Consider the following 13,573-nt stretch of genomic DNA (forward strand, 5'->3'; position numbering starts at 1 on the left):
TGGTTTATATGTGTGTTTATAACCATATTGTACAGCCAAAAATTGAATTGCTTAGAATGACCTATTTTATGAATGATGTGAAAACTCTTGCTAAGAGAAAGACAACAGGTAGGTTCTGTGAGCATGCTTTGAGTTTACTTGGTATTACAGTCATTCAGAATTATCAATGCATACAGACCTCAGTAATTAGCTGCTAGAGAGTCTACTGTGTGGCTGGACAGTAATTTTTTTAGTTCGATTGATGGGAATTAAAATGTTATCTTTCATCTCCTCCTGTGCCTCCCCTCCCTTTCCCTTCTCTTCCTCTCCTCCCCTTTTCTCCTCCCCTCCTTTTTCCCGTTCCTTCCTCTGTCTTCCCCACTGTCTCTTTACTTTCCTTTTTCCCTCCTCCCACGTTCATTTCATTTCTTTCTTTTAGTGTTTTTATTGCAGTCAGTATTATAATATTCTTATAAACGTTTCTTTGTGTATATGAAGGAAAGCCACTGTATTTGAATTGGTGAGTTTAAACTTTAAAATTGAGTGGAAAATAACTCTCTAACTGTGTCCCAGCTTCCTTTGTTTCATCTTTTCTCAAGCTATAGATGTTGGCAGAATTTTAAATTTGAGGTGAAAGCAATGGGACTAAAGTATATCTAGTTTGCTAGGCATGTTCGCACACCTGAAATCCCAGCACTTGGGGAGGCAGAGGCAGGCAAATGGCTGTGAGTTTGAAGCCAAATTGGTCTACAAAGTGAGTCCAGGATAGCCAAGGCTACACAGAGAAACCCTGGCTCAAAAAATTTTTTAAAAAAGATAATCTATTATATGCTTCAATTTTATTTCTTTAATGATTAATACCTATTTATATTCTTTTCGCTAATCAAGTTTAATTTTTATTACTATCTCAATCACTTAAGCAGTTTTTAAAATTGTAATGCATATTTTTATGTTAAGTTGTTATGTAATCAGAATATAAAGCTTTTGCTCGTTACTTATGTTGCAAATATATTTTCTTCTCTGTTACATATATTTTGTTGATAAATATATTTTTCTTATTTTGAGGATTTTGATGATTTTTACTTCATTTTTGAAGGTAGAATGTAACTAGTTTTGTTTAATATTTAGTCTGTTCTTCCTCTATAGATGAAGCAGGCATAAAGTTTGGTCTTGCATTTAACTGTTGCATCCTTACAAATATTGAGACTTCAGGCATGTGCCTGCATACCTTCTATGTAGAGCTCATTTTCTAGTGAGGATTGTTTCTTGGGTTCTTGCAGAATGCTTAGCCATTTCTTTACATCCTTTTATGCAACATCTTCCTCTATTTACTAGGCTAACCTGATTGTTCTGATGTTTGATGTTTTCCTTGGGACTTTTATTCTAAATAGGTAAGTGCTAATTTGCAAGGTTCCTCTGCCATGGCTTTTATAGTTCACATGACTCCTACCCACAGCCTAAGGTGACCTGTAGCTTTCTGCAGTATTTCCAGCTGTACCATAGACTTCTAAATTAAAATGGAAATCTACTAACCTTGTGTACACTTGTTATCTCTTGCCTTTCAGTGCCATCTGTCTATCATGTCAGTTATCTGGGGATTTGTGGGCATGAGGCCTTAGTAGGCCATTAGGCCTTCTGTCTCACTCTGCTATTCCTTTCTTAGACCCTTCTAAAAAGTCTTTCATATCAACCTGGTTCACTTTTATTAGAAAAATTATACTGAATATCTCTCTGTTTGAAAGAAAAGTGAGACACAGCTTTACCCAACAGAACCAGCCCTACCTTACTTATGTTAGTTTCCTCAAAACCTTTATGCCAACATTTAGGATTGGTTGTAGTTATTGCCTTATAGAAATGTATATGATTTATATAATATATATGATTTAAAGAAATGTATATGATTTAGCACTTCCTTTGAATCTTGTTATTAGTGGTTGACATACTTGTTTCTGTGTTGTGGTGCCAGTGATCATAAGCAGTTGTTAGAAGAATAATATCATTCAAGTTAACAGATAGCATTTTGCATTGTGTATTTGGAAAAATTGGGGCAGGGTAGAGGAAAGAGGAGAGAGAGTGGAGGAAGGAGGGAGGGAGGGATAGGGAGAGAGAAAGAGAGAGGGGGATTGGGGGAGGGAGGTAGAGAGCAAGCAGTTTAGGAGGAGAAAGAAAGACTATAGAGATTTTGGTGATTAGACAGGTTGTACCAAGTGGGCTCAACTCTTCCACACAGTTACTTTTAATCATTTCAGTGAGGCAGATAGAAGACCTGTGGCTTAGACGGAGAAATCATTCTTCGCTCCCTTAAGCTCATTGCACATGACATTTTGGTTGTACATGTAAATGGGTGCTATTTGCTGATACTGGAGTGAATTTGAGGGGTTTGCACTTAGCCTTTATTTTTGCACTTTATGATTCGTGCTTTACTTTTGGCCTCTCTGAGTGCAGTGTAAACGACTGTCAGTTTGATTGTGTGTAAAAGCTCCTGTTCTATCATGGAATATTATCAGCAAGCCAGGATCAGCAAGCCGTGTTCTTTTGGAAATGCTTTTCTTCACCATGAAGAATGCCCATAGCAAGAGCATAGCTAATAACACTATTCAAGTCCCACGGTGAGATGCGAACACTTCATCCTCTTCTGCGAATATCACAACATTTGATTATTATTCGTATTGGGGGAAATAGTCACTCCAATTATTTCTTTAATGAATCAGTTAGTGTACGGAGCTTTTGAAAATGTTATTTTCCAGATGGATTCAACAATCTTACCATCTATTGTGTAATTCAGTGGTAAGCTTTTCACATTCGTCAGACCTGGGAAGGTCAAGCATTTTATGACCTCAAAAAGCTTGATCCTTGTTTTGAACAGACAATTACCTAAATGTTCCCATTATTTAGAATGGATATTTCAAACATCTCAAGGTTTACTTTTACTAGAATTCTGAAGTGTTTTCTTTTACTGAATACAGAATTCAACTACAGGAGACTTTTATATTATCTGAAGTTTTCTTTATTTTTTCCATTTTATTTTAAAACATGCTGTGGTATGACATGCTGATGTAACTTAATAATAAACTTTACGTTTAGTTGTTACAGCTTTGGCATTTTTGCAAGACCCCAGTTGAAGCTAAAAAAACATATTTTGACACTGTAGTTGAGAGATTTATGTAGCTAGCACAGATAAAATCACATTGGATGACAGATATGTAGAGTGCAATTTATTGGTCATTTGGAATATGTGGGCTGAAATCTCCATGATAGCTGATTGGCAATGCCATTTGCTGCAGAGGCTGTAGGGAGAATGGAGAGTAGAAAATGGTGTTAGCAATTAACAACCTGATTGCTGGATTAGATGACAGATACAAAGGTGCCCTTAGGGATTCAGGTACCTCATAATGCCCCCCTCCTCTCTCTCTCTCTCTCTCTCTCTCTCTCTCTCTCACACACACACACACACACACACACACACACACACACACACACACACCATATAAAAGCAATGTTTATAACACATAACTTGAGTTAGCTGATCTTCCTTGTATTCCACCTAATCAAAATCTAATTCTAAATCCTCCTGTGTCTCTTCTGGATCACACTCACTGATAGCATAAGACAAAATGTCTGCAGATATTCCTACTTCTTGTTTCTTCTAAAGAAAATTATGTTAGGATACAAACATACTTATTTGTCTGTGTTTTTGCTGCATTTGCTAAGTTTAGACTATCATGGCAGTTGAATAGAAGCCTAAAAATTGTTATTTGGCCTCTTACAGATATATAATCGGTATTTCATAGTTTATGAGAATCACTTTTTAGGTTGTTGTAACATTTGAATCATAATAAAGTCTGAGGAAAACTAGTACATCTGTGTGTGACACACAGGAAAGACTGGATTTGTGTGTTATAAAAGCCCAAGTCTTCATGTTTTATGGGAATTGACCTATAATTTTTTAGTAAAGATGTAAAATGATTTTCACTGTTACTGTTTCTTTCAATGGCGTTCTTCTTGGCATCATAAAAAGATGTAATGACACAGTAGAAGTGTAGTGGGGGAATGAGAAAGAAAGGATGTTTGAGAGAAATAATGCTTGTTCTTTTTATTTGTCAAGTCATTTTGTGTCTAATTCTATAGCATTACATATTTTTTCTCAAAACTTAATCTTCTGCTTTTCTTCTTCTTTTTTTTTTTTTTGACGTTTTTTTTTTTGACTTTTCTTTCAGATGTAGTTATATTAGAGCAGAACATTAATCAGCCTAAGATTAACCAAAGAAATTACTTACTGCATTTTAGGTACTTAATAAGTTTTTACGACTTGAATATTAATATCCCAATAACTTTTATGTGTTCATTTATTCATTATTCAGGTATTTGAGTGCCTACTATGTGCCAGGCATGACACCTAGGGGCAAGTGAATAAGCAACGACCAAGACAAATATCATGTCTAACAAGCAAGCAAGACAGTGAATAAGTTTATAATGTTTTAAACATGGCAGTGATAATCTAGAAAGCAGAAAGTGAAATTATGAATCAGTCGGGGTCACGGAAATCCGTAGCATTATTTGCTACTGTTTGAGTTGAGAAATGAATAATGGAAAGGAAAACCCTTTAGAAAATGAACAAGAAAGACCTTTTAAAGAGCATGTTCAAAGCCACAGAAGTGACTGAAGAAGACGATAAATGGAAGAATAACAGAAAAAGTGTGTGTGTGTGTGTGTGTGTGTGTGTAAATTTAGGATCTTACATATTTGTGTGGAACTGTTAGTGGCAATAAGGTATGAGATGCTTCTTGTATATTTTCTTAGATTTTCAAATAATTGATCAATATTTTTAAAATAGAAATGTTGATGTATCTAGACTAAAATGAGAGTGACTAAATTAATTACATGCAGATGAATTATGAATGAAAGAGAAGTCACATATTATAGATAAAAATAAGGAAAGAGCAAAGAAAGAACAGTATTAAAATAAATCTTCAAAATGGATAAAGAAACTGTGGTACATTTACACTATTGAATACTACTCAGCTATTAAAAACAAGGAATTCACTGAAATTTGTGGACAAATGGATTTAACTAGAAATTATCATGATGAGTGAGTTAACCCAGAAGCAGAAAGAGTCAAATGTTATATACTCACTTATATCTGGACACTAGCCCAAGGGGCATGTCTCATGAAAGTCTTCACTTACCAGGAACGTGAGATAGAGGTGAGGACATCCTATTGGGACTCTAGGTGAGAGAAGTATGGGAGATTTCGGAAATAGAAGGATCCAGAGAGTCCTAGAAACCTATAAGAAGAACAGTATGACAGGTGGATCTGGGCCCAGGGGTTCTGCTCAAACTATGGCACCATGGACAATACATGCAGTAAACTTCAAAGCCCTACCCAGATCCAGCCAATGGACAGGACATTCTCCACAGTCGAGTGGAGAGTTGGGTCTGACTTTCACATGACCTCTGGTGCCCCATATTTGACCATGTCCCCTGGATGGGGAGACCTGGTGGCACTCAGAGGAAGGATAGCAGGCTACGAAGAAGAGACTTGATACCCTATGAGCATATACAGGGGCAGGAGGTCCCCCTCAGTCACAGTCATAGGGGAAGGGAATAGGGGGGGGGGAAGCAGGAGGGAGGGAGGAATGGGAGAATACAAGGGATGGAATAACACTTGAAATGTAATATGAATATTATCAATAAAAAAAAATAGATCTTCAAGGTGTTTAGTATTAGTACTTGTTCTTTGGCCCTAACACCAAACAAACTTTTAACTAGATATCAGTCTTTTAACTAGGAAGTAGTGTGTGAGCAGGAAAATATAAGGAAAATAGGGGTTCAAGTAGAGCTGGAGAATGGATATGATAGATTAAAAGATGTTACTACTGACATTTGTCTTGATTTGTTTTTATTTTGTTGGTTTGTTTTTGTTTTTCGTTTTTGTTTTTGGTAACATGGCACAAGTTCTCTGGGAAGAGGCAACCACAGTTCTAAAAGTGTCATCACATTGTCTTGTGGGTAAACCATGACCCAGCCCATTGTAGGTGTTGGTAGGTGGTCCTGGGGGTAATAAGAAAACAGACTGAGCAAGACATGGGCAACATGTCCACTGCCAGCATTCCTGTGTGTCCTCTGCTTCAGTTCCTGCCTTTAGGTTTCTGCCTTGACTTCCCTCAGTAGGGATTCTGACCTGAGCATGAGCTGAAACAATTCTTTTTTTTTCCCTAAAGTAGTAAATTTGGTCATGATGTTTTATCATAGCTGTAGAAACCCAACTAAGGCAGTACTTAACAAGAAAGTTAGGACTGGTAATGGACAAGAGTCAGGTGGCTAAAAATCATTCCATAGCCTGCAGTCTCAACTAATGTCAACCTCACAGGAGAAAATGTGTGTGTGTGTGTGTGTGTGTGTGTGTGTGTGTGTGTGTGTATAAGAGGATAGGATGGTGTGTGGAAAATGATATGTTCAGATCAACACTCCAAGAAGTACAAGGGCTAAAGTCCACATTAGTAGAAAAAGGCAAAAGTAGAGATTAAAACTAGAGCTGGTTGGGAGTCAATGTTATAATACTGTAGAGAAGGAGACTGTAAAGAAAAGGAATTACAGAAACGATGGAAAGATTGAAAACTGATGCAAAGGAAATTAATTTTGAACCAGAATATATTCACAGGTTTTTAATATAAAAATTATAGTGAATTATTAAGCCTTTAAACATACAAATGAAGATTTAATTAGTTTAATTCCACACATTACCTACCTATAGTTTTATCTCAGTTGCATTTTGGCTTAAAAGTATGGAGTTCTTTACCTTAACTACTCTGTTGATGTCTCTAGGTCTGATATAGAAGATTGCTGCCTCCCTTATCAAAATTTTTTGTTAGGTTGTCTTATGTCTATGTATCCATTTGATTTACACTGTACCTTCTTACCTATGCATTGTAGGCTCAATTTTCTTAACCAATATATTTTATTACAAACTTATTAACGTCCCTTATAACCCGACTAACCAAAACAATAGGAAAAGAGGATTAAAGAATAACAAAACCGGAAGGGTATCAGTTCCAAGGAATGATTCTTCTGGTGTTGCCAGCAGGATTTCTTCTGCTGGAACCTGGAATAACCAGAACCTGGAAGCTCAGCAGGAGCCAGAGCCCCGAAGCCTTCCCTTGAGTGGTTCTCTCTAGGAGCATTTTGAAGTGGAGCAATGACCAGCCAAAACTATCCCAAGTCTCCAAAGGCCCTGCCTCTTGTTTCTGGCTCACTTATATATCTCCTCTCAGAGTCTCTTCAAGGATCATTTCAGCTGGCAACAATCAAGCTCCCACACGAGGTGGTTTGCCTTCTAGTGGATTAACATTACCTGTTCTCTCATAAGACCATTCCCTGTCCCACACTTGGGATCATAACAAAAACAGGTTTCTCTGTCCTTCCATGCACCTTATTTTTTAGGGTTTTGCATGCTATGTCTCATTTCTCCTTTTATATTTGTGTTTGCTAGTATCCGCTTGTTTGCATTTATATGTAGTGAGAAATGCAATGAAAGTTAAGTGGAATGTATTTTATAGGTAAATCCTCTAAATCATAAGGATGTGATTTATTTATTTATTGTTATTAGCCTCTTCACTTCAGGGATCTACTCAGTATATAAAGGTTAGTTCACTCCAGGCAAATCCTAGGCTATAGATTGGTTGCTTTCCAGTAACAATATGTCAGGGAGAAGGATATGCTAAGAAAGTACTCACATTCACCATTTTGACTCCTGAAGCAACTTGAATGCTCTTACTAACTATACATTTCACTCTAATATTTTTTTAATTCACACTATATAAGAGTAGAAAAATGGAAAGAAATCTTATATTCTGTACCTTTCTTTAGACAAAGTAGTCATGGCAGATAACTTTTATCATTATAAGATTGTGCATTTATTTTATTCCTTGGTCAGCCTTTGGGATGTATATCATTTGATAATCTGTTCCTTCAGAAAAATTTCCAGGAAGGATATTATGTGGTCAGTTTTATTATGTGCTTCTACATTTAGTGAGATAGTGTCTTATTTTCCATCCGGGGCACTATGACAAATTTATAATAGTATACAACTGTCATTGGCAAATATGGCATGAGCTTGGTAATAATATAATATCCCCCAACAAATTTGCCTGGGAAGATGCTGTGAATACTTCCTCCATGGTAGTAAAGAGGTGACCTTGTGTTAAACACAAAAGCAAGTCTGTGGAATGTCATATAATATAATGCCCCATAAGAGTTGACTTTGCAGTCAGATTGGGTACGACCCTGGTAGAATAGGATCCTCTACCAGATGGCCTAACGTCTCTGCTTTTCTTTACATCAGTAAACTGGGAGTGATGATACTGTCTCCTTCCTCGAGTGTGTGAGAGTTTGAAAGAAGTAAAAGTACACACTTGTGTATAACTTAAAGAAGGGACAGCTAATGTATTTGCTGTCTTTCTTTCTTTCTTTCTTTCTTTCTTTCTTTCTTTCTTTCTTTCTTTCTTTCTTGGTTTTTTGAGACAGAGTTTCTCTGTGTAGCTTTGGCTGTCCTGGACTCACTTTGTAGACCCGGCTGGCCTCGAACTCACAGTGTTCCACCTGCCTCTGCCTCCCAAGTGCTGGGATTAAAGGTGTGTGCCAATGTGCTCAGCTTCATTTAATGTTTAGATTGAAAAAAAAATGACAATTAAGTAGCATTCTCTCTGATCCTAGCCCCTCCAATACTTATGAAATTATAAGAAAATATTTTTGCCAAACTTAAAATATGTAGTGATGTGAAATGCCAAAGAACTTGTGGTACATTTGTCCTAAAAGGAGAATATTTAACCTTTACCCAAGACTAAATGAAGCAAAATTGGTTTTACATACCATGCATAGAACAGGACAGTATTAGTAGGATTGCCCTGTATGAAGAGCATCTTCAAAAGATAACTTCCAACACTCTTTGCATGTTATGGAGTCATGCTTAGTTATCCCAGGCTCTATTGCTAAGTATTTAGCGTTCTGAATGCTTGAAAAGCAAGATGCTTTCACAAAGGTCCCAGGACCTTGGAAATCTTAAACACAATATTATGATCATATGCACTTTTCTCCTGAATTGTTTTTTATATATTTTCTCTTATGATATCCCACCCCAAATGATTAAATAAGATCTGCTCTGAAGGCAATGTAAATGTTTGGAGCAAAAAAGTAAACTCACATACCCTAATTACCAAAGCAGACTGTCAATGTGAGTAGCTTGGACTTTAGTAGAATGGAACAAATTAAAATTTTTTTCTTCCAGCATAGCTAGACAGTTTAACCATTGTCTTAGGGAATCAGCATTTTCCTGTGCCCAGAAGTGGCCATTCTTCAATCTGTTAACTTACCTTGTATACCTAGGGTAAGTGGCAATTTTTGTTTACCATTCATTATTTTTAAATTAGATTATAATTTTAAATTTATTTTAACATTCTCCCATTTTATAATTGTGTTTCCTACAGTATGTTTAGAAATAAGTGCTCTGTAAGCTTTGTAAACTCTTGTTTCAAGACCTTTAGCAATCATTTCAATGTAGTTTTAGCATTGAATACTTGTACTCATTCTGCTCAACTCTTTTTGAAAAAAATTTATATGAGCGAGAATGGAAGGTTGGAGGAAAAAGAATTCTAGTAATGTTTGAAATCTTAAAAATGTGTTCTACTTGTAGGTACTAGTGAAAATATTTTAGGCATTTTTGATGCATCATTTAAATTTATATGATTAAAATGACTTAAATATTTTAAAATAATTATTCTTTGGCTTCTTAGAAAAGGCACATATTCTAAATTCAAAAACTTTTAGATGCAGGCAATTAAATAAATAATTCAGAAGTGTATTCTGTTTACCTGTTAATAATTAAGCAGGTTAGACTGTGTACTCTTTACAGTCATTGAGTTTTAATTTATTTATTTGTTGGTATGTTGGTTTTTAAGAATTTATTTAAGGAATTCTGCTATTGCAGAATAAAAACAAACAGTAATGCATAGTAAAGCAAAGGGAGCTTTGAAAGGAACAAGAAAAAAAAGTCAATTGGATTTGAGGATTTAAAAGCAGTGTTATGTAAATAATCCTTTTGAACCTTCTCCCTCTCTTTGGAGAAAGTATGGTGCCCAATAGTCAGTTTAATTGACTGAAAGGAATGGCTTTGGTGTTGCCCTAGAAGCCTTCCCAGCAGACTCTTAAGATGTCTAATGGCCTTGCTGCTGGGCTGAGCTAGCCACTATTTTGAAAAATTCTTCAAGTCAGCCAAATGGCTTATCCCACTTCAGTGGTATTGCACATTAATAATATGCAAAAGCAAAATGATCACCTCCACCAAAGGGGCCACCATTATAGGAAACTAGAACTCAATTTGTCTTTAAAATTTTTTCAATGTCTTAAAATTTTGAGATTTTTATACTTGAATACAAATCATATTAATCATAGTCAAGCCCACCTTTCCCCTCTTCATCTCCTTCCATATTCTTTGCCACATACCCATCTCAAATTCATATTCTCTTGTATTGCAACACTCTCACAGTCTCTCTCCCTCCCTCCCTCCCTCCCTCCCTCCCTCCCTCCCTCCCTCCCTTCCTCTCTCTCTCTCTCTGTCTCTCTCTCTCTCTCTCTCTCTCTCTCTCTCTCTCTCTCTCTCTCTCTCTCTCTCTCTCTCTCTCTCTCTCTCTCTCTCTCTCCTCCCTACTGGTTTCACTTAGTTATTAACTGTGTGCATGTGAATGTAGGGATGGCTACATAGGCATGGGCAACCTATCAGAGGAATTGTCCCCGAAGAAGAACTGACTCTCCTTCCTTCAGTAGCCATAGAGTGCCTACCTAGTGTGCTCATAGCTCCCCAGCTAGGTCTTGGGCACTGTGATACCCCCCTCCCCCGTCCATGCTGGAATGTTGACTGCTGTAGTTCTACACAAGTATTAGTAGGCAACCATAGGCTTCCTGGCTCTCTGGCTCTTAGAATTCATTTGCCCCCTTTCAGTATTCCCTATGTCTTGTGTGCAGGAGTTGTGTTATAGATGTCTCATTTGAGGGTGGAGTCTATACAGTTACTTTAGTCTCTTGACTTTCCCAAATGTGATTCTCGGCAATACCCTCTGTTCAGTGACAAAAGGAGATTCTTTGCAGTGGGGTGGGAGCTGCACCAAATGTATTGCTATCATAGGTAATGAAAAAGCATTTTTGTCTTATGTATCAAAATTGATCCATTTTATTGTGTGCCCCAAAATTCCTCCCCACCATGTAGTTTGAGAGATGATGCCTACATATTCCTAGAGATCACTGATTTGTTTCATTTATTTATTCAGATATATCAACTTTATTTTTATATGGTAAGACGCAAGGAGAATTTGCTTCTCATATGCTCTTGGAAATATTGCCTTTTATCAAAAAAAAATGCTGTAAGTACCATGTGCTACTGATATTGTTCTTCTAATACAACTGTTTTCTATTATTTTTCAGTTCTTGCAAAAACCTACTCTATTCTATACATGTTTGCCAAGGAACAGAGATACTGCTTCCATTGAAGTTTGTATTTTAAATTTATCCATCTCCTGCCTAGATGTTTTGAGCTTATAACTGTTGCTAATCTTAGTAGCAGTGGCTTCTAATCCAAAATACCTTTGAGTGAGACAAAAGTACTTGAGTTTAAACTGCCTGGACAATTTAGTGACACTCTGTCTGAAGTAAAAATAAAATAAAGGGTGAGTGAGATATAGCTTAGTGGAAGCTTGTGTGGGGTTCTGAGTTCAGTTCCCTAAAACAAAGAGAGATAAAAGCCCAGGCTGCTCAAGATAAATGTAAATTAGTTCAATAAGTCTTTTTAAAAAATATTTATTATAAACAAGTCTGTGTTGGTGTGTGAATACGTAAGTGAAGCAGGTGCCGTATAACAGGCCTAGTGCTGGAGAGAAACTGTGTTAATCAGATGAAGGCAGACATAGTATTTAAATGAACAGGATACTGGCTTAATATTGTCAACTTCATTTTATCTTTTCTGATTAACTGTTATTATTTGCATTCCTGATTTACTAGTCCTAGCAATATTTTCTCTTTCTTTTTTATAAATCTGGGGAAGATTAATTATTATGTGATATTGGATAGATTGACTCAGGCATATGAAATGTAGTGACTTTTTTTATATCCTCATAGTCTGTTTATGTTTTCTAATTAATTAAGTGATAATAGTTGTCTTCTTTTCAGTTCTGTAAATGTTTATTGAGTTCTTGTTAGGCACTATTTAAAGCAGAGAAGATAAAAATGAATACATTCGACACGCTTATCTACTGAAGAAATCCACAATTGATAAAAATAGCAATATAAAAATAATAGATAATGAGCAGCCAGCTTGCTGTGTGCTAGTCATGGTATTAAGGAAGATAATGTTTGTCATCATTCAATCTGGCAGCAGACAGGCTACTCTTAGATAGACATTTTTTACTCTTTCTCTTAATCACCTAGGTTTCTTTCTGTTGTCACCTCTTGAAAGAAATTTCTTTATCCAAACCTCTGAAAATAATAGTTCTTGTAGCTTTCAGCATTACTGCCTTGTATTGTTCTACTTCACTGTCACAAATATAGTAATTTGCTTGCTTGTTTATTGTTTTCTTTGTTTAAAAAATAGTACTGGTAAACGATGAATTTTAGGAGTTTAGGGTTGCCGAAGGAGAAAGTTTAAATTGGTACATAGCATGTAACTTTTTCAAGCTTATTTATATTGTATCTTATTTGTAGACATGAGTTGCTCATAGGTTGGTTGCTTTGTGCATTCTTTTATTCAGTAAATGCATTATCTAGAACCCAGCAGGCACTATTCGCAGCAGGTGCTATTCGCGTCTTGTGAAGAAGACAATTGGCCTATCCCGTTCTAATGAGGGAGAGAAACATAAATATAAACATACTCTTACAGTGTATCAGATAATGGCCAAATTAATTTTCCCTAAGGCCTTTTTCTGGACCACTTTACAATCTACTCCTGCCCCACTTTTGTCCTCAACATTCTCTGTTACTGTCCCGAATGGTTTTGGTCTCACTCCTTAATCTGATCTGCAATGGCTCTCCTGAGGCTTTCTGGTGCACAGTAGTTGTGGTTTGTTCCTGTCCTCTGAATGTAATGACACCCGTTTTCCTTTTCTGGACTCCATTTGTCTGTCAGCACAGTCTAGATCAGGGCATCTTTTATTTTGCTGGTGTGGTTTATTGCTTATTTCTTTGTTTCTGTTTGCAAGAATGTTGCATATGCATATTAAAGATCCAGCCAATTCCAATCCTAAGAGTTTTTTTCTAAAGGGATTGTCCTTGTAGATATAATGGCTTATAGGATTAGCTTGTTTATGTAATGCATTTCCATTAGCAAAACTGCTTTTGAGACTTTAAATGAGTGAATCTCTGAGGAGATTATTAATAAATATGACATCAGGGTCATCATAGAGATTTTATAGTAAATTTAGGAGGATCTCTATCCAAGGTCATAAAGAATTAAGATCAAATTTTAATGGGAGCATTGCTTGTGGCTAAATTTTCTTATAGTGAAACATACCAAATTGTTTTCAAAAGCCCCTCAGCATCCTGTTGGCTTTAGCTT

General features: G+C 36.3%; 1 protein-coding gene across 15 annotated transcripts in view; it reads left to right on the top strand.

The window, feature by feature from the left end:
- The window catches only part of Zbtb20 (zinc finger and BTB domain containing 20), a 732,891-nt gene that overhangs the window by 109,985 nt on the left and 609,333 nt on the right, over positions 1 to 13,573 (top strand). For 2 of the 15 annotated variants that reach the window (XM_051149936.1, XM_051149931.1), the window contains exon 1: positions 11,437 to 11,517. The exons of the other annotated variants lie outside the window; for them this stretch is intronic. The gene's annotated coding sequence lies outside the window, so the exon portion shown is untranslated. Of the gene's footprint in view, positions 1 to 11,436; positions 11,518 to 13,573 lie in introns of those variants that run through there. 15 annotated transcript variants of the gene reach the window in all.

Source organism: Acomys russatus, chromosome 8 (genome assembly GCF_903995435.1).
Source record: "Acomys russatus chromosome 8, mAcoRus1.1, whole genome shotgun sequence".
NCBI lineage: Eukaryota > Metazoa > Chordata > Mammalia > Rodentia > Muridae > Acomys > Acomys russatus.